General features: G+C 28.8%; 1 protein-coding gene across 7 annotated transcripts in view; it reads right to left on the bottom strand.

The window, feature by feature from the left end:
* Nucleotides 1-21,009, bottom strand: part of LOC107456609 (CUGBP Elav-like family member 4) — a 550,694-nt gene that overhangs the window by 503,928 nt on the left and 25,757 nt on the right. Inside the window, exon 1 of one of the 7 annotated variants that reach the window (XR_011636571.1) lies at nucleotides 17,321-17,459. The exons of 5 other annotated variants lie outside the window; for them this stretch is intronic. The gene's annotated coding sequence lies outside the window, so the exon portion shown is untranslated. Of the gene's footprint in view, nucleotides 1-15,855; nucleotides 15,995-17,320; nucleotides 17,460-21,009 lie in introns of those variants that run through there. One more of the 7 variants, XR_015435086.1, reaches the window with a different exon arrangement.

The following is a 21,009-nucleotide window of genomic DNA, read 5'->3' as shown; positions in this document are numbered from 1 at the left end:
CGGTAGTCTTAATAAAAAAATTTCTCTGTAAAAATATTAAAATTATTCATCATCATCATAGTTGGCCAGACAGCCCACTGTGAGCCAATGCCTTCCTCTGAAGATTTCTCCATGACGACTTCTGATTCACCCTTGATCTCCAATTATTTTCATTAATTGGGAGAAAATCAGACTCCACTGAGTCAGCCCATCTCAACCGCGGCCTTCCCCGCTTTCTTGTTCCAGTGGGTCCATTAAAATTATTAGGAAATTGTTAGGGATTGTCCATTAAAATTATTAGGAAATTGTTTATTTATTGTATATGAGAGAAAACTTTAAATAAGCAATTAACACTGTTAAGAAGTATTTTTATTATCATATTTTCCGAAAAACTTACGAAATTTTTTTAAAAATGTGCTCTAAGAATGTTTGTATCTTCCGTACTTATATTAACCAAATGAAAAGCTTTAAATTATACTCTACCGAATCAACAAACTGTCTATTTATGTAAAACTAATAATGATTATTTAAAAATAAATTTCATGGAACTTTTTTACTAACAACTATTAAAATATTTAAGCATCAATATTTTTTTAGACAAATTTTCCAAGAAAACATAACGGTGATTAAAAAAGTATCCACATTTTGCAATTTATTTTTAATACATTCACTTGTTTTATATATACTTACAGTCAAATATAATTACAGTTATTATAACGTTTAATTTACAATTATCTGCTTTTCATCTAGTTTAACATAATTTGCTTACAAACCCAGACGTCGGGCGGAAATAAGGTACCATTGAGTCGCAGTAAAATAAAATATCTTTCTTGGGTATATTTTACCAATAAAACGTAAAGTAACACTTATGAAAACTTTTACGAATTCAAAAATAAAAAAAACTATCAGACTAAATCCGGTTCAAATAATGAGCCGCGCACACGTCATCTTGCATGTTTTACATTTTGAACAGAAACTTAAAAAACCAGACACAAATAATACAGGCTCTCAACGCTAGTTGCAGACTCTGCACACATACATTATATTCTAATACTAAAGACGAATTTCGGTAGAAAGAATAGCATGCTTTGAGTCTTTAAGCAATTTAAATGCAAATAGCAAAGCTTGGAAAAGTTTGAGACTTCCTGGCTGAAGAGTAATTTTTTTTTCTAAGAATAATTAGAGTTTGCATTTTTTTTTTCTTTTTAAATTTTGTGCCAGATAATCCGTTGTTTAGTTTAAGTTACAGCTACCTTGCGTCAGGTCTGAATGGCAACTTCAGAATTTAAGGGCCAAAATTTAGAAGCGATTAATTAGTTTCGATTCACATGCAGATTAAACGCCTTTTGCAAAGTATTTTCAGTAACAATACTTTTAAATTTTGTTTATGTTTGAGGAATAAATTGCAAATTATTCAACATTCCTCGAGAAATTATGCAAAATACGAGTTTTGGTACAGTTAATAAACGTAAACACATTTAAAAAAACTGTTGGGCAGTATCTTGCATTTATCTAAAAATGATTTTAATAAACATAATGGGATAAGGATGTTTATCTTTCTTAAAAGTTAAAATTTAGGATATTAACATGTAAATAATATTACTTTTTTTCTGTTGCAGGAGAGTTTTTAACAGATAGATATTTTCATATCACAAATTTAATATCAGAAACGTGTTTTCCCCCCAAGCTGCATTTTTTTAATAAATGATATCAGTTATTTTATAGAATTTTTCAAGTTTAAAAACATTATATATAACAGGAGGTTGTCCTCTAAATTTTATAGCAATCGTTGAGCAGCAGACCCAATTTTAGAAATTTCGACTAAACAAGTTCAACGTTATATCCATGTAATTTTGAACCCAATCCAAAAGACAAGGGAACTCCTGTTTCAAGTATTGGAAAAAATTTGCCTTCATAAAGGACTTTCTGATGGACCTGACCCACATTTTCATTACAAGGAAAGAAAAATTTCGAAAACCACTCATGGTTAACCTGACGGTAAAGAGACTAACCCATGATATTTTATGGATATTGTACTTCAGCACAGTGGTCGGTGTGAGCAGGGTGTGGAATTCGTATAGACCAGCCATCGCTGGGATTTGAACCTGGTTTCCCCTGGCTCCACTCCCTGAGCCACCACGGCTCACAGTCGCATAAAAAAACATCAATGTGAGTTAGGGTACATCATGAGGATTAAAATCGCATAGGAACCCATACCCAGAAATGACGTCATACGTCGCTATAGGTGCTGTATTATCAAAAACTGTTTCTTAGTGTGCTTCCGAACAAATAATAATAGGGAAGTGCCCATAGTAACGTACGACGATATTTCCGGGCATAGGCTAGAATGAAATTTTAATCTTGATGATGTGCCCTAACTTTCCTAATGGTTTGTCGCAACGTTTATTTGACCAACTATTATATATAAAGTATTCTAAACTTGTAAATTTCGATTAAAAAAAAAGACTGAAAATGTCCTTTTAAAAAAATATTGTCAGCCTTAGAACGAAAATCAATTACTGATTGGAATACCCCACACCCGGATCAGGCAAGTTCAAGTATTCATATAAATGTAGCAAACAATTTGTCCCTTAGTGCAATCAATATGATTGGAATAAAATTATATTAATTTGAATTTTAAAAATATTTCTAAATTTAAAAAAAAAATGACAAATTTAGTTTTTATTGCATATTAGAAATATTTTGCTCACATAAAAAAAGTTTTTAGCATATAAACTATGATCACATTTCTAAAACCAGATTTTCTCTCAGATAGAATGATTAATTTCATGATCAATATTTAGAAATTTTTAATTCTTTTGGCAGCAAATGTTTAATTTACTAAATATGCGTTTTTAATATTTCTAGTTGAAAACTTAATGAGCTCTTTCATTTGCTTTGAAAGATTGCAAATATAAACTTATTCACATACTAACTACAGTATTAAAAGTTTGCATTTTAAAAGAATAATTTTTCTATTTACAAACGACTTCGAGCAGATAAAATATTCTACAATTTTTAATATACTTGTGTACCCTTTAAGATATAAAAAGATAATCCTTTTATTATATTAACGTTTTCCAATGAAAGAGGCTAAAACTTAAGCAAAAACTTTAATGGATAGCACTGTTTTTACCATTTATTTTTATACTGTTACAGGTGAATTTATGTCATATAGATGTAAATTTTACATATATCCCCTCCTTTATGCAAAAAAGTGCTGAAACTAATGTGAGCAGATTTCTAAACCATGATTTGAGGACAAATCAGCAGAGCGTTCTCGAAAAAGAACTTTATGATTCGAGGACACCCATATATTTTGGTAAAATTTTAATTCATCTCCAATAAAAATTTCTTTTTATTTTCAATTGATAACTATTATTAAGTGAAAAGCCATCTTCATCAAAGTTTATTTCATTAATAAGCAGTGTTGATAATGATTTGAGGATATTTTTTGTCACGAAAGAGTTTGAAAGTTTTAGAAATCAACATACTGAAATTTGGGGACGTCTGGTCACCTTAACTAAAATGATTGTTCAACTATCCTTTTAATGGATGACTTAAAATGTCAGATATTCAATAAATTTGCACACAAAACAAACATTTCAAATAAAATATATTCTTTATACCACAAAACAATTTAGTTAAAAAGCTAATCTTAGCTTTTAACTACTGAATCATATCCCTGCAAAGAAATATATTTTTAAAATTTCAATCATATCTTTCCTGTTTATTTCCTTAGATTCTAACTAATTTAAAGCTTTCAGTGATATTTTATAAAAAAAAATAATTTAAAAAGGCAAAATCTAAAAAAATACTAGAATTTATTGATTTGCGGATGAATTGTTTCAATAATTTCATTTTACAAAACATTGCCCCTCCAGAAAATTTGCTTCATAATCCAGAGGAATGATTTGTGTTTGGAATAAAAGGACTATTCAGCGACATTTATTTATTTCATTTTTACTCGAGGAGATTTACTTTGAAAAACTCAAGTCTGGGTTTTTCTTGGCAAGTTTCGTACATCGAAGCATATTTTAACTTGTCTTGCTTTTTTTCCAATATTCCTTACTTCAGCATGGGACAGATTTATGACTAAAATATTTCGCAAAATGTTTAAAGTTTTTTCCCCAAAACTCTTTCTCTTTATGTCAATATTTCTTACATCACCGGTTTCAGTCTTAAAGAATTTTTTTTTTCTTAGACATGCCAAAATCTTCTTCAACTTCCAAAAGGAGGAATATTTAAATGTAATATAGTTTTATTTTATTCAACTTTCCTTGCTTTCTTTAACTTCTTTAGGTTAAGTACCATATCTCGTATGCAATAAAATACAAGATACTTCGGAATAATACATATTTAAAAGTAAACTACAAAGCACTTTGTAAATTTTTTAACAATAAAAATACTAGACGGTGAGTAATTAGATATTGGATAAGTAGTAACTATTACTTGGTAAAAAAAAATAGAATAAACTATTAACACTTACCAATGAAATGATATTCTTATTCTATTAATCAGTGTTTTGTTTTCCTTAACTATTTTAGGTTAAATTCCTTTTACAATATGCAATAAACTAAAATATACTTAAGAATATTGGATATTTAAAATTAATTAGAATTAACTTAGTAATACATTTTTAGAAATATAATAAATTGACAGAGAGTAATGAAATGTTAAACAGTGAGTAGAAAGGTATCAGAAAGTTATTCCTTTCTAAAAAAAATATGAGTAATAATCAAGCAAATACAAAATATTTAATAATTAAACGGTTGATTTTGGCACTGAATTGATAAATATATAGCAAAAAATACTGCGCAATAAAATATTAGCTATGTAATAAAAAACTACAAATATTATTTCTGGAACTCTTGTAAATTTTCAACTATTTAAGCCATGCTTAAATTATAATTAAATTAGTTTTAAACATGATATTTGGAATAAACCAAAAGACAATATTATAGATTACAGAATTTTTAATTAAGGGAAATTATTTGTTCAACGCAAACTTCTTTCAGCAAAAATCTAATCAACACTGATGATTCAAAATTGTGTGCACTTTAAACTATTACACTATATCATATTGTATACAGGGTGTTTCATAATAATTGCCTTTATAATAAATTTTTAAACAGCTTATCAGGTCAAAAAATTCTATGCTTACTTACTGGACGCAAATTAAAATTTAAGTGAGAAACAGGCAAAAAAACTATCGAAATTTCTTTTTATTTCGTAACTGGCTTTGAACAGCCGGAATATTTTTAAGTTTACTTCTATTAATGTTAATCTTCGGAATCTCTTAATTTAAGCCAACATAGAAGACAGCTTTTAAATAAAACATTTGAAATTAATCATCTAACCCGTGATACATGGGCAGAAAGTAAACTTTTCATGATCATCAGTAGTAGTAGTCCTTTACGACGCATTAGAGCTGCGTAGTCAAGGAAACATAGATGAGAATAATACGAAGACATGCTATCACAATTTTAATCATCTGCAGAGGGGATGACTCCCACACTTTGGTATTCCAATTTCACGGTAAAAGAGTTTAACAAGGCCCGGGACCACGCAGCCTCGGTCCCTTCGCAGGCTGATAAAAGAAGTCTCTAACTTGCACACTGGCAGTCGAGGGGATTTTAAACCATGCTTTACTACTGAGGATAACACTTTGGTCTGTTGGGTCAGCGCTATAGTCGATGTGATGGGGTAGAAATTAAATTGAGCAGTAACTGCTGAGATTCGAAAATAGGCTACCTTATTGGCAGTTAAGTGCTCCATACTCAGAGCCAGTGTGATTTGCTATTGAATTTTATTTTATTTTATAACTGGCGTTGAATGGAACCTCAATACTTAGTTTACCTTATCTACTGTCTATTTGTTCCTACTATCTATGTTTTAATCTTAATCTGCATTGGCGTTACAGAAAACGAAAACCACAAAATCTTCCATTTGCCGTGATGGCTCAGGGGATAGAGCATTCGCCTTCCAATGCGGTGTACTGGGTTCGATTCCCAGCTATGGCTGATCGATGCGAATTCCACGTCTGACCTTCACCAACCGCAATGCTGGCGGTTAAATATCCTCAGTGGTAGACGGATCACGGGTTAGAGTTTCCTTGCCGTCAGGCCAATCGTGGAAGTTTTTCGAGGACTTCCACTCGATAATGCAAATGTGGATCAGTTGCTTAAAAATATCCTCCACAAAGGTAAATTTGTCCTAATACTTGATCCAGGAGCCCCCTTGACTTCTGTATTCGGTTTAGAACTACAAGGCTACTGAGTTGAACATCAGTATTCGTAAATCCAAAAAATTGGGTCGGCTGTTCAACGTCGGTTATAAGAAATTAAAGTAAAATCTTTCATGATAAGCAAAACTAAAAGGGGATCCTAACACATGATCCGTAAATTTCTGAAAATATTTTAAAACATTACTGTGGTGGGGGCGATACGTAGCAGAATTTAAATCTGCCTCTGGGATTCGAATCTGGGCATCCTAAATGGGAGGCTAACGTTTTAATCTTTGTTCTTGAGTCTCTGATAAGCAAAAGATGAAAATTTTCGAAACATATTTGATTTCATTGTAACACTCGTTTTATTGTGAAAAAAAACCTTCGGATTCTTCCCTTCAGATTTCTCAGAGTGTTAAACAGGCTTTTATTCCTTTTTTCCATATTAATTCTTTGTTCATTTTTGACAGTATATTTTTCTTCTCTTAATTATTAATTTGAGGCTACTCCTGATGTGTATATTTTTTTTAATTTCATCTTTGATTTGAATTTTAAGAATATTTATTTAAAGTTGTGATACATTATTAGTAAAAATATTCCAGAAAATGAATTGCAATTTTACGTTAGTAAAGACTATGATCGAAACAAGACTTAATGAAATTACATTTAAATACCTTAAATCAATAAGAACGCCATTTCACCTTATAACCCAATTTGTTCAAAATCAAAATCTCAACTAATTAAAATTTGTTCAAATTTTAATTAGTTGCGAACATTCCGTTCACTTTGTTATCAAAATATTTTAATTTTATTTACATTAGTTTGCGTTTTGAGAAAATTAACTATTGATGATTAATACCCGCACTTATTTAAATAAATGCAATAAAATAAAATCGTAAAAAAAACTAATTTGTTGATTTCTAATATTTCTTTAATTTGCTAAAAATTGAGTCATTTCGTTAATTGAATGCACATGCTTTTAAATGTAATTAAAATACTTTCCCAATGAATCAGTTCAAAATTCAATACTTAATAACACAAAGAAATATTTTTCTTAGGTATCAAAAAAGTTTTTTAAAAAAATATTGAAACTAGAAAGCATTCATTTCTTTCAATATTCTGAAAAATATATATATTTTTTAAAAATTCTTATTTTATATTTTTTTTAAAGCCCAATTCAGTAAAAATTTAATTCTAAGTACTAAAATTAATTTTTAAAGAAGATTGATTTCTAAATCTAATACTAAGGGATCTTGTTTCAAATCTCTCTTGTAATCTATAACTTATAGTTCCGATAAATTTATTAAAGAAAATTACATAAACTAACCAGATTATAATTAATAAATTATTACAATGATTAACACCATTTTGTTATATGCTTGCGAAAAATAATTTATGCTCTGAACAAACTACGTTAAGAAAAAATTTTCATGCTATGAAAAAATTTTAACTTGTACAACCGAAATTTAGTGATTTATTTGTTTTAAACCGAATGCTTATAAATCCTTTTTTAATATTCTGATATTAAATTATCATTATGATAAATGCAAAAAACTGCAGTTTATGTTGATCTTGGTGAAATTTATCTTCTATGTGAAAAAATTAAACTTATTTGGTTTTATATCAGTTTAAATTAAACTAATACTACTGCATTACAATATACATTGATATTCTCCTTTTACGAAGCTTAACATGATATTTACATTAAATAAATTTAAAAATAGCATTAAATATTTTTATTATTGTTTCGTATATTTATATTTCAATCATAAATTTCAGAAGAAAATTTGTAATTTTTCTGTTAAGCACTTATACTGGAGAACATTTTTCTATTGCATTAAATTTAACGGGTCTGAGATATTTTCGCATCACTGATTTCAAATATGAAATCTGTTTATCTCTCGTAGCAACAGTTTCTTTTAAAATGGCCTTTTGTGTCAAAGTTTACAGGTTTAGAAACCTTATCTAAAGCAGGGAGTAGCAGAAATGTTGCAACGAGCTTCTAGAGGGTACATCAGGATTAAAATTGCATAGGTATTCCTTGCTTGGTAGAAATTCCTTGGTTGGAAATTTCGTCGTTATATGCTGTTAGGTGGTGCTTCCCTATGATGATCTTTTTTTTTTGTGTTTCTGAACAAATCATAATAGGAAAGATCCTCTAGTCGCTAACGATGACATATCCGGGAATAATCCAATTTTAATCCTGGTGGTGTATTTTAACTAAAAAATAGGCAAAAAATATAATTTCAAAAAACAATCTAACTTTAGGAGCAAAACTAACCCCACACCAGAAGTAGGAAAGATCAAGTGTTTGTATAAATGCAACAAAAAAAATTTCTAAAGGCTATGAATATAATTCCTAAAAAGAATATGAAAATTGAATTGTATTGCGTTATTATGCAAAAATAAAACACCATTCAATTTGTCTTACTTTCATCTATGAGAAATAGACAGCTTTTTAAAAAAAAAAAAATTAATTTGTGGCGCAAAATATTCTTGGAAATTACTATAATTGTACATAGTCACAGCATTTCATTTAAAGAACTTTTTTTCTCCTTGGAGGACCAATTATAATATTTTTATTCATCGTTAATTAATATCTTAGAGGCTAAAATTCTATTTTTTGTTCGTCTCTTTGTAAAAGGAAGAAAAATCACGGCAAGTATAAAAAAAAAAATTGAAGTAAAGTACAAAAGTTGTGCATAAATTACCAGCGCAGCTCGCCATGAAGAATGAAGAACAGCTACGCACTTTAATTACCTAAGTAACGTTATTAAATGAGGAAAAAACGAGAAATTTAAAAAGTAAGAAGTCTTCAAGCAATACAAACACAACTGAAATATAAATAATATTCATAATAGTTTAATCTCTTGTGTGCGAATTTAATTAAAGAGATTTTTTTCAAAACAGTCTCGACTGAGAATAAAAGATTTTGTGAGGATAAAAAAGTTTAACTAGTTCAACAAACATCAGAAAAAAATAAAGATATAAAAACCTTAAGATATTTTTAGAGATATCTTTAACTTCAAATGAGATCCTTTAATAGCGTTAGAGGTAACCTGCAATTTAAATACGGATTTTTTTTTAAGCATAAACTATGCTTTAGTTAAAAAAAATTAAAAAATTTTATTAAACTTATTTTTTATACTTAAGACTAAAAAATGCTGTGCAAATATTTTCAATTAGACAAATAAAAATAATAAAGTAGCTTTTCAGTCACGTATAAGCATGATTCTTGGTAAGAACTTTACAAGAATATAGGCAGAAGTGTTTTAAAGAAATTAATATTCTTTACTTAATTCTTTATTATAATTTTTTTTAATTTTAAAACTAGTCAAATAAAGCAAAAATGATAATCGTTTTAGGATGTATAACGCAAGATATAGCTACAAATATTTCATTTATTTAAAGAAAAAAGTTTATTTCAAAAGATTATTTCATTCAAAAAGTTTCTTTAATTCGATTTTATTTAAATTTCTAATTCTTCTATTTTAGTTTAGGACTTTAAAATTCACATTAAAATATGTGAAATATTTTATTAAACTTGTTAATAAGCTTTCAAACTCACGCAAATATATATTAGCGTGAATTTAATAAGCTTTCAAACAAGCCTGACAGACAGAAGGGTAAAAAATGTCTCTTGATTCTACTCATTTTTTCTTTATAGATTAAAAATATTGTTTAGTGTCTTTAGGCATTGTGCTATACATTTATGTCAAAAACGCAATTAAACTGTTGCATTTCACATCGCATCATGCATGAAGCTTTTTAATGAATATTTAAACTAACAAGCAAGTTGTATTCAATCTATTTATAAAAAGTAAAAACAAAAAACAAAAATGCGTGAAGTAAAAATGATTCTTTTTTCAAAAGCCCTGTCAAATAAATCATTTAACAAAGTAGAAATCGACTAGTAGAAAAGGAAACAAACAATACACAAAAGAAAATGTTTTCAGGAAAAAATATGGTACTTTGAAAGATTGAAATGTCAATCAGAACTCCGCAGAATGAAGTAAATAAACAAAATTTGACACTTAATTTTTTTTTCACATATGATCGATAAAAGAAACCAATAGAGCTGTCTTGTAAAATAAGTACACATTTCAAGAAATTAGTAAATGATTTCGAATAAGAAATGAAATTTTCAATGACAAGATCGTAAAAATGCAGTTCAGTAAAAGTACAAGCATTATACTGCTTCTTTTAGTAAAAATGAAGCAGACAGATAAATTTAATCAGTTTTGAAAATTAATATCATTGAATTAACGAAGAATTACAGTCCAAATTGTTTAATACATTAAGAACGAAAATAATTTGAAATTTTTATCCAAAATATTAGCATGAATAAATGAATATTTTATGCGAAATTTTGAATAATTATTTTTAAACCAGTATATAATATCCATTCTATTCTTATTTAATATCTGTTGTGAGGTAATGAAAAATTATGTTTCGTTAAAAAAATTCGGTGAGATGAATAGTTTAACAAAATAGACAAAATAAAACATTAAGAACGAAAATAATTAGAAATTTTCATCTAAAATATTAGCATGAAAAAATATTTTATGCAAACTCTTGAATAATTATTTTTTAACCAATATATAATATCCATTCTATTCTTATTTAATATCTGTTGTGAGAAAATGAAAAATAGTGTTTCGTGAAAAAAAAATCGGTGAGATGAATCGTTTAACAAAATAGAAATGGTGTAAAATGGAAACAATAAAGTGAAAATTTATTTTTATTCATAAGAAACTTCGTAAGATTGAAATGTCAATCCGGATGATGCAAAATGAAGTAAATAAATAAAATTAACCGAAGAATCTGATTTTCTTAAATTTAACAGACGAACAAACCAGGAATTGATATTCAAATTAAACAAAAATTTATTTTCAATAAATTAGAAAGAAGGAGAAACTAACAACAAGAACTTTTTTATCGTTGCCGAAACAGGGAAAACAAATCTAAAATGGAAATTATTGAGTAGAAAAATGAAAATACTTGTTTACCATTTAGTTAGCTAAAAATTTGGAAAACACATTTATTTCCTTGCTTATTTAGATAACTTGAAATCATACTAAATTTTCTAAATTATTGTCTTCGCATCTAAACCAATTTAATAACGTGAACTATTTTATTTTATCTCCAAATATTACCTTTTCTTGAATTTAATACTTTTAATACAGAGGGCGGAAAACAATTCAATTTACGAAAATAAAAACAAAAAAATAAAAGTGAAAATGTTTGAAGGAATGCCATTAGAAAAATACTTTAGGATAGTTAATATAGCAGTATAATATTTTAGTAATTTATAGTATATATAAAATAATTCAATTTATGAAAATAAACCAAATAGGAAAAATCATAAAGTGAAAAATAATGTTTCTTTAAAGAATCGCTTTCAGATAAATCGCTTAGCAAAACAGAAATCTAGTAAAAAGGAAATAAACAAGAAAGAGAAACTTATTTTAAAGTGAAATAGGCTACTTTAAGAAATTGGAATGTCTACGTCAATCAAGATTAAGCAATATGAAGTAAAAACTAAATCTAACAGAAAAGTTCAATTTTTCCAAATTTAATAAACAACTAAACCAGGAAGCGTAATTCAAACTGAACAAACATTCACTTCAATATATTGATAAGTGATAGAAACCAACAACTAGAACGTTTTACCGTTGCCAAACATGAAAAACAAATCTTCAAAACAAAACTTGAGACGAATATTGAAAATTTTGCTTACCATTTCGTCAGCTAAAAATCTGGTCAACATAGTTTTATATTCCTTGCAAAATAATTGTTTTCTCTACTAAGCCAATAATTTATCAACGTCAATTATTTTTTAATTTTATCTTCAAATATTAGCTTCTCTTGGATTAAGAATTTTAATATAGGGAGGAGAAACAATTCCATCCATAAAAACAAAAAAAAACTGAAAGTGAAAATTTTTGAAGGAAGCCTATCAGATGATTTGTGCTTTTGTTATCAAAATGAAAACAACTGCGCAAAACAATGTTAGGAAAAGAATAAGGTACATTAAAATAATAAAGTGTCAATCAGCATTCCACAGAATGAAGTAAATTAACAAAATCTGACAGAATCTGATTTTTCCATTTCCAATATAAAAACATGCCAGGTAGTGCAATTTCAATTAAACGAATACAGACTTCAAAAAAATCAACGAATACAGACTTCAGTAAAAGAATACGCAGAGTAAAAAATAATTTTTCTTCAAAGAAACACCATCAGGAAACTGGTTTTATAAAATAAAAAATAGAGTAAAATGTAAACAAACAATAAATAAATAAAAAAATTAAAGAAAAATTAAGGTACTTTCAAATATTGAAATGTCAATCAGGATTCTCGAAATCATGTAAATAAACAAAATGTGGCACTTAATTTTTCCATATGTAATCGATGAACAAACTAAGTAGTACAATTTGAAACAAACAAATATAAACTTCAATTAATTGATAAGCTACTAAATTGTTAGCTTACACTTTTTACCATTTCCAAAAGCAGAGAATAACTTGGAAACAAAGAATGCCAAACAGAAAACTGCTAATACTTGGTTTTCATTTCATCAACGGAAACTAACACACACGGCTACATTCCTTGGTTATTTATAAAACTTAAAATCACTCATAACTTTTAAATTAATCATTGTATTCCAATCTTTTGGCATATTGACGTCAAATATTTTACTTTTTCCTCTAAATATATCATCTCTTGAGTTTAATAATTTAATATAGTATACTGTATAACAATAATTAACATTTTAATATCTAAATTTAATTACTAATATATTTCGATAACTTGGTATTTTATAATATGCTTTATAGCATACCTTCTTTTGGTTTATAGTATATTTTATAGTATACTTTATATTATACTTTATATATGTATTTTAATATAGTAAAGTTAGGTATTTCAATATTACTTTGGTATTTAAATATGGTACAGTTTAGTATTTTAATGTAGTATAAATTGATATTTTAATATAGTAGAGGTCCTGCAGTGAACTGATCGTTAGGATACGGTTCCTAGCAGATCACCGAAGTCAAGCGTCACTGACTGCGGTCAGTGTGCTGGTGGGTGAAAACTTGGATTAGTCTGTGTAGGGACCGAGGGTGTGCGGTATAGGTCCTCGTTAAACTGTTCTACCGTAAAGAGCTCGACTTCGCGTGCAGGTCATCGGGCTACCAAAGCAGGGGTGTCATCCCCTCTTCAGAGAATCAAAATTGTGATGGCATGTCTTCGGATCATCCTCAGGGATGTTTCCCAGACCGTCACCAATAGCCCATTGTGCAGCTCTAGTGCGACGTAAATGAACTACAACAACAACAGCAACAATATTTGGTATTTCAATAGAGCATAGTTTGGTATTTCAATAGAGTATAGTTTGGTATTTTAATAGAGTATAGTTTGGTATTTCAATAGAGTATAGTTTGGTATTTTAATAGAGTATAGTTTGGTATTTCAATAGAGTATAGTTTGGTATTTCAATAGAGTATAGTTTGGTATTTCAATAGAGTATAGTTTGGTATTTCAATAGAGTATAGTTTGGTATTTCAATAGAGTATAGTTTGGTATTTCAATAGAGTATAGTTTGGTATTTCAATAGAGTATAGTTTGGTATTTCAATAGAATATAGTTTGGTATTTCAATAAAGTATAGTTTGGCATTTTAATGTAGCATAGTTTGGTATTTTAATATATCATAGTTAATATAGCATAGTTTGGTATTTTAATATAGTATAGTTTGGTATTTTAATATAGTGTAGTTTAGCATTTTAATATAGTATAGTTTAGTATTTTAATATAGTATAGTTTAGCATTTTAATGTACTATAGTTTAGCATTTTAATGTAGTATAGTTTAGCATTTTAATGTAGTATAGTTTAGCATATTAATGAAGTATAGTTTAGCATTTTAATGTAGTATAGTTTTGTAGGAATTTAGGTAAGTAGGTACTTAATTTACGTCGCACTACAACTGCATAATGGGCTATTGGCGACGGTGGGGGAAACATCCCTCACTTTGATCCGAAGACTTGCCATCACAAATTTGATCCTCTGCAGAGAGAACGGCTAATCCGCTTTGGTAGCCCGACGACCTACGCGCGAAGTCTACTACTTTATGGTAGAACAGTTTAACGAGGACCAACGCACCCCACGTTCTTACGCAGGCTGATCAAAGTGGTCACCCACCCGCTCAGTGACCACAACCAGTGATGCTTGACTTCGGTGTTCTGCTGAGAACCGTCTCTTTATTATAAGTCCACTGTAAAACAGTATAGTTTACTATTTATTATGTTATAGTTTAACATTTTAATACATTAGTTTAGCATTTTAATACATTAGTTTAGCATTTTAATACATTAGTTTAGCATTTTAATACATTAGTTTAGCATTTTAATACATTAGTTTAGCATTTTAATACATTAGTTTAGCATTTTAATACATTAGTTTAGCATTTTAATACATTAGTTTAGCATTTTAATACATTAGTTTAGCATTTTAATACATTAGTTTAGCATTTTAATACATTAGTTTAGCATTCGAATACATTAGTTTAGCATTCTAATACATTAGTTTAGCATTCTAATACATTAGTTTAGCATTCTAATACATTAGTTTAGCATTCTAATACATTAGTTTAGCATTCTAATACATTAGTTTAGCATTCTAATACATTAGTTTAGCATTCTAATACATTAGTTTAGCATTCTAATACATTAGTTTAGCATTCTAATACATTAGTTTAGCATTCTAATACATTAGTTTAGCATTCTAATACATTAGTTTAGCATTCTAATACATTAGTTTAGCATTCTAATACATTAGTTTAGCATTCTAATACATTAGTTTAGCATTCTAATACATTAGTTTAGCATTCTAATGCATTAGTTTAGCATTCTAATGCATTAGTTTAGCATTCTAATGCATTAGCTTAGTATTTTAATACATTAGTTTAGTATTTTAATACATTAGTTTAGTATTTTAATACATTGGTTTAGTATTTTAATACATTAATTTAGTATTTTAATACATTGGTTTAGTATTTTAATACATTGGTTTAGTATTTTAATACATTGGTTTAGTATTTTAATACATTGGCTTAGTATTTTAATACATTGGTTTAATATTTTAATACATTAGTTTAATATTTTAATACATTAGTTTAATATTTTAATACATTAGTTTAATAATTTAATAGATCAGTTTAATAATTTAATAGATCAGTTTAATAATTTAATAGATCAGTTTAATAATTTAATAGATCAGTTTAATAATTTAAAAGATCAGTTTAGTATTTTAATAAATTAGTTCAGTATTTTAATACATCGGTTTAGTATTTTAATACATCGGTTTAGAATTTTAATACATCGGTTTAGTATTTTAATACATCAGTACAGTATTTTAATATATTAGTTTAGAATTTTAATATATTAGTTTAGAATTTTATTATGCTATAGTAGATATAAAATATTTTATCAACTTCTGAAAATAAACAACAAAAAAAAACCAAAGTGGAAAAAATGTTTCTTTGAAGAAATGCCTTCAGATAAATCGTTTAACAAAATAGGAATCGAGTAAAAGGGAAACAAACAAGAAAATAGGGAAAAAAATGATTTTAAAGAAAAATAAGGTACTTTGAAAGATTGAAATGTCAATCAGGATTCCACAGAATGAAGTAAATAAACAAAACCTGACAGGAGAATCCAATTTTTCCACATCTAATAGACGAACAAACCAGGTAGTGCTATTCGAATTAAACGAACACAGACTTCAATAAATTGGTAAGCGAGAGAAAATAACAACTAGAACTTTTTACCGTTGCCAAACGCGGAAAAATGAGAAAAAATAGTAAATAGAATAACTCCAAATACTTGTTCTCCGTTCTCGCTGCTTGTCTGACAAAATAAAGGAGTACTCTCAGATTACTCGCAATAACATGGATTACGTGAAGTACTTAAATTTCGAATGTTCGATTTTTTTCATTTCTTCCGAAATGATAGTTCTCAAATTTTTCAAATTTTAATAAGAATCCAATTTCTTTGTTCTATAATTAATAAGAGAAAAAGGAATTTGCGAGACCTTTGAGGAGAGGTATTGCTTTGTTTGAGAGTCCAATTATCTTTGCTTTTTGAAAGGAAAAGATTTTCTCTTTGTTAGGACTTTAAGTGAAGTGCAAAACGTGATTTAAAATGAAAATATATTTTTTTTTGTTCAATTTAATTATATTCCTTATAATTGCAATGTTTCATAATCATAGTTAGAAACACTAAATGCAAATGTAATATGAAATAGAATCTTGCTTGGGCAAATAAACAACGAGAATGCATTCTTAATTTTTCGTTTATGATAAATTTTGAAAAGATTTAAATGGAAAAGTAAAGAAACCATGACGCAAACTCAAATAAATAGTTTATTGACGATGAATAAATACAATACTCTTTTGGGTAAACTTTAATATGTGGCTTTACTATTCATATATTTTAATTAGCTAATAAATATATCATAATACATAAGTCAACTTCCTAAAGTATCGTTAAGAAAGGACGTCAAATATTTGTCTAAGATTTCCAGTTTGTTTGCAGATGAATATGATAATTAACTGATTTTTTCCAATTTAATTAAACTTTTTTACACCTTACTATTCACTTTTAAATGCCGAAAAGTTAAATAGTATTGTTTGTTATAAATTTGCAAATTTCGAAATTGTATAAAATTTAATTAACTCATACTTGATAACGGATAAGATCATCATTTACTAAAATTAAACTATTACTTTTATCATTGAATAAGAATTTTTTTTGTCATCAATAAATATCATATGTAATATAAGTATAAAATAATACATGGAATACTATAATATAATACAGAATTTATATTATTTAAAAAAAATTTTTGGCATTAATAGTGTAATGATAGTTAATTGAATAATTTAAGTTTTACTAAAATGATGTTGATAGCTTTTTTAAAAAACAATGCTGATTAATATTATAAATTAATCTAAAAAACCATTCAGTACATTGGAATTTTTAAAGCTGCTGATTAAAAATATTTTACAGTTCTGCTAATGTGTCTTATTTAGAGAATTAAAACTAGACTTACCAATTATTATGGCACTATTCAAGTAGATAGTAAATTTTGAAAATACGCAGAAACTAGTTAGCTAAACTGTCGTCAAATAAACATTACGCAAATGTACTTTTCAGTAATATTATAATATAAAATTTCAATTGACTTTTCCAATTCAAAAATTTATAACAAACTCTAAAAACATTTAGAACGAAATAAATTCCCATAAGATTAAACTCACATCAAACTAAAGTATGATCAGTCAGTTGTTGTAACAATTTGTTTGGTTTAGTATTGAGTATAGTAAAGTGCGACGTGCTGTCTGCTTTCGCTTATAGCACTGAGTTTCAATAGGTAAGGCTTAATTTAGCCTATCAAGATTTATTTGAGCTCTGAGGCTCTTCTTCAAATTCAACATGCTTCCACCGAGTCACGAAACAGAATTTGTTTGGTTTATTGGAATTACATGTTCGTGTGCTCAATTTAGGCTTATAAACCTTTGTCAAATAGAAGGACAGATAGTACAATACAAAGAATTACAGCACGAAGATACATCCAGAATAACAGCGGGATTCGAGCCCGCTACCTCCACGCTTCGCACAACGTTTGGCGAGTGATATCACTCGTCCAGGGAGGCCCTTTGTTGTAACTATTTGTAGATTTGTAGAGTGCGACGAGCTCTTTGCTTTCGCTTACAGCTCTGTATTGAACTATTTTACTATTGATTCATTGGTACAACATACATTTACAGCCTTGTCCTTTTTTAATTAAGGCTTACAAACATTTGTCAAATGGAAGAACATATGGCACAATACAAAGAAGAACAGCAGTAAACAGGGTAACAGCGGAATTCGAAATCGCTACCTCTATGCTTCGTACAGCGTTGTTAAGTGATACTGCCCGACCAACTATTTTACTATTTCTAAGACAAAATTTTACAATACTGAATCATGTAAGGACAAAATCTTAAACAATCATATTCACCGTGCCGACCGGCCTGTGTAGGGGGCAGGGAACTGTCCCTGTATCAGAAAGGTTCTGGGTTCGAATCCCGGGCAAGGCACGGACGTTCCTCCCTCCTCTGTACTATCTGTTCTTACCGTGGGAGCGACGTTGGCCCACCTGATATGGTGCCCCTGTAAGACCGGTCAACAAAATCGCCCTATAGGTGCCTGAATTGACGGTTGTTAACATAGGCGGGCATTGGAGAAAAAAAATTATTCCCCATGGCGAAGTCTTGCGCAGAATTCTCGCTGGGACAAAAATCTAACTTGAATAATTCACTATATTAAACAATGAGTTTTATCTCAAGCAAAATTTTGCAACACGTGATTATCTTCAACGAGATTTCGCCTTCAAGGAGCTAAGAAACACGAGATGTTACTAACACGCAATAATCTTTTTTCTAAAAATTAGGTTTTCGTATTCTTCGTATTTTTTCATATTTTTTATTTATGTCGCACTAGAGGTGCTCAAATGAGCGTAATATTTTTGTATTAAACGATGCAGTTCCGCATGGTTTTGAGACTTTCCGGTGGATTTTGAATTCCTGAAATTCCGTTCATCAAATTTTTGAACAAATGAAATTTTTTTTCGATATTAAGGTATGGAATAAATCAATGAACTCGGTTCGAGTACCGCAGAAATGTCAGATCCCCTCGGAATCTTAAGAAGAACCACAGATCTAAGCTCTGCGTAAGTCGGAATGAAGTAGGTCGCATCTGTTCTCTATGCAAACTGTAACCTGAATTAAACTTAATTCATTAGCTTGACAACGTATATGTAATCTATCAAAATGTCGTAACCCTGTACAGTATTTATTTTTGTGATGTTATCTTTCAAGTCATCTGTTTTGCAAATTAACAAGGGTTTGTAAGCCATACTTTATAATTAGCACACATGTCTGCATATGTAGGTGCAAAAATAAATAAAAAAGAATGGAATCCTTTTTGCCTTTTCGCTAAATGCTCTGTAACATGGAGGAAGCATGTTCGAATACCACTGTAACTCTGTTCGAATTTTTTGTGATGTCTTTCTCTAACTTATACTGTCTGCTCTTCAAACGGGCAAAAGTTTATAAGCTATACTTTGCTATACTATATAAGCTATACTTTGCTATAAGCTATACTGTGTGTAGCGTGGAAGTAACTGGTTCGATTCCCGCTGCTACCCTGGATGCATATATTTGTGCTGTCTTTCTCTGAATTGTGTTATATGCCCTTCTACTTGACAAAAGTTTATAAACTTTAATTTAGCAGACAAGCCTACTGTTGTATCAATAAATAAACAAGTTTTTTCTCGTTAAAATTACCCTGCTACATCCTTATATTTGTAATTACGCCTGGAGTTTTTCTGCTTCAGGCGTAATTATAATTAAGGCGTCTTTAATTGAGAATACCTTGTTATTGTTAAAAATAACAAGGAACTCTTATTAAGATTTTGATTTAAGGCTTGATTTCAAACTAGGTAGTTTTCATTTTATATTTGTTAATATCTTTAAGTTAGAATGCAATTCAGATCTCGCAAAAACCTCAAAAGTTCCACTAGATTATGAGACGGCAATGCTATCGCCACGAAAATTTGACTGACTATTATTAATTCTACGAAAACATTATGAATAACAAGAAAACGAATTAAACCTAGAAGCAAAATTTTATTCAAACTTTAAATGTTTTAATGGTTTAATATTGTAACTTTTTATTCGAAAATTTTCTTGAAATGAGATAAAAAATAAAAATAAAGGGCAATCCCAAAAATAACATAATTGTAAGAAAAAGAAATATAAGTATTTTACTTTTCAAGCATCGAAAAGAAATATATAACTTTAAGTTTTCCTATAAAGCATTAAAAAGTAGTGAAGAAAATCTTCATTCTTTTGCCCGTTGGCGAAATAGGTCTTGGTTTGGATTTCATGGCGTCCTCACTTTTCAACTACTATAATCAAGAGTAATAGTAAACAGTGCGCATGCGTTGCTATGGCGACCGCTGCTGTTTGATAAATTTTTAGAATTCTTTTTTTTTCACTTTTAATTTTGTTATGCATTACGTTTGTGAGTTTATTTTTGAGATATGGGACCAGAGACATCCCATAAATACTTCTTGAGTTGTGAATAAAAGAGAATTTCATCACTTGAACGATATTTTTGTTTTTATTGTTTTAATTAAGAATCAGAAATTCTCACCTACAGTTCAAACTGGATCGTTTTCAATACTAATTCAGGTGAATACTACAAATATAGAGGGGCCAAACTGACTGATACGATCTAAGCCAAAGAACGTAGACGAGAATACCTTAAGCGTTAGACACAAACGGAAAAACGAAAGGATTCCGTTCTCCAACTCAAGCATGAAGTCCATCCCTCACAAAAGAACCAAAGTGGTTGATAGAGTGGTTGATAGTGGTTATAGTGGTTGATAGCCTACAGAAGAGCGAATGGTGACTCTCCGAACCCCTTTCATGCAAATACGAGAACTGGGTGTTGATCACCAATTAGGGATAAAAGGATCCATTTTCAATGTACCCAATAACTTGCGCAAAACCGTAGACTGTCTTACACGCAATATAAACGATTCATTCACTATTCATGTAAAATTGAGAAAAAGCCTAGCTTTCAAATCATATTTAATGTATTAACTTCTGAATCCGAAACGGGTGTATAATGCAGCTTACCATCTCCATCAAATAAAATTGTACCAATCCGAAAATGGTAATATTGATCCCG

The sequence above is a fragment of the Parasteatoda tepidariorum genome, chromosome 1 (assembly GCF_982258835.1).
Source record: "Parasteatoda tepidariorum strain Cologne lab strain chromosome 1, Ptep-v5.0, whole genome shotgun sequence".
Classification (NCBI taxonomy): Eukaryota; Metazoa; Arthropoda; class Arachnida; order Araneae; family Theridiidae; genus Parasteatoda; species Parasteatoda tepidariorum.
This window is presented reverse-complemented; position numbering and strand designations above follow the sequence as displayed.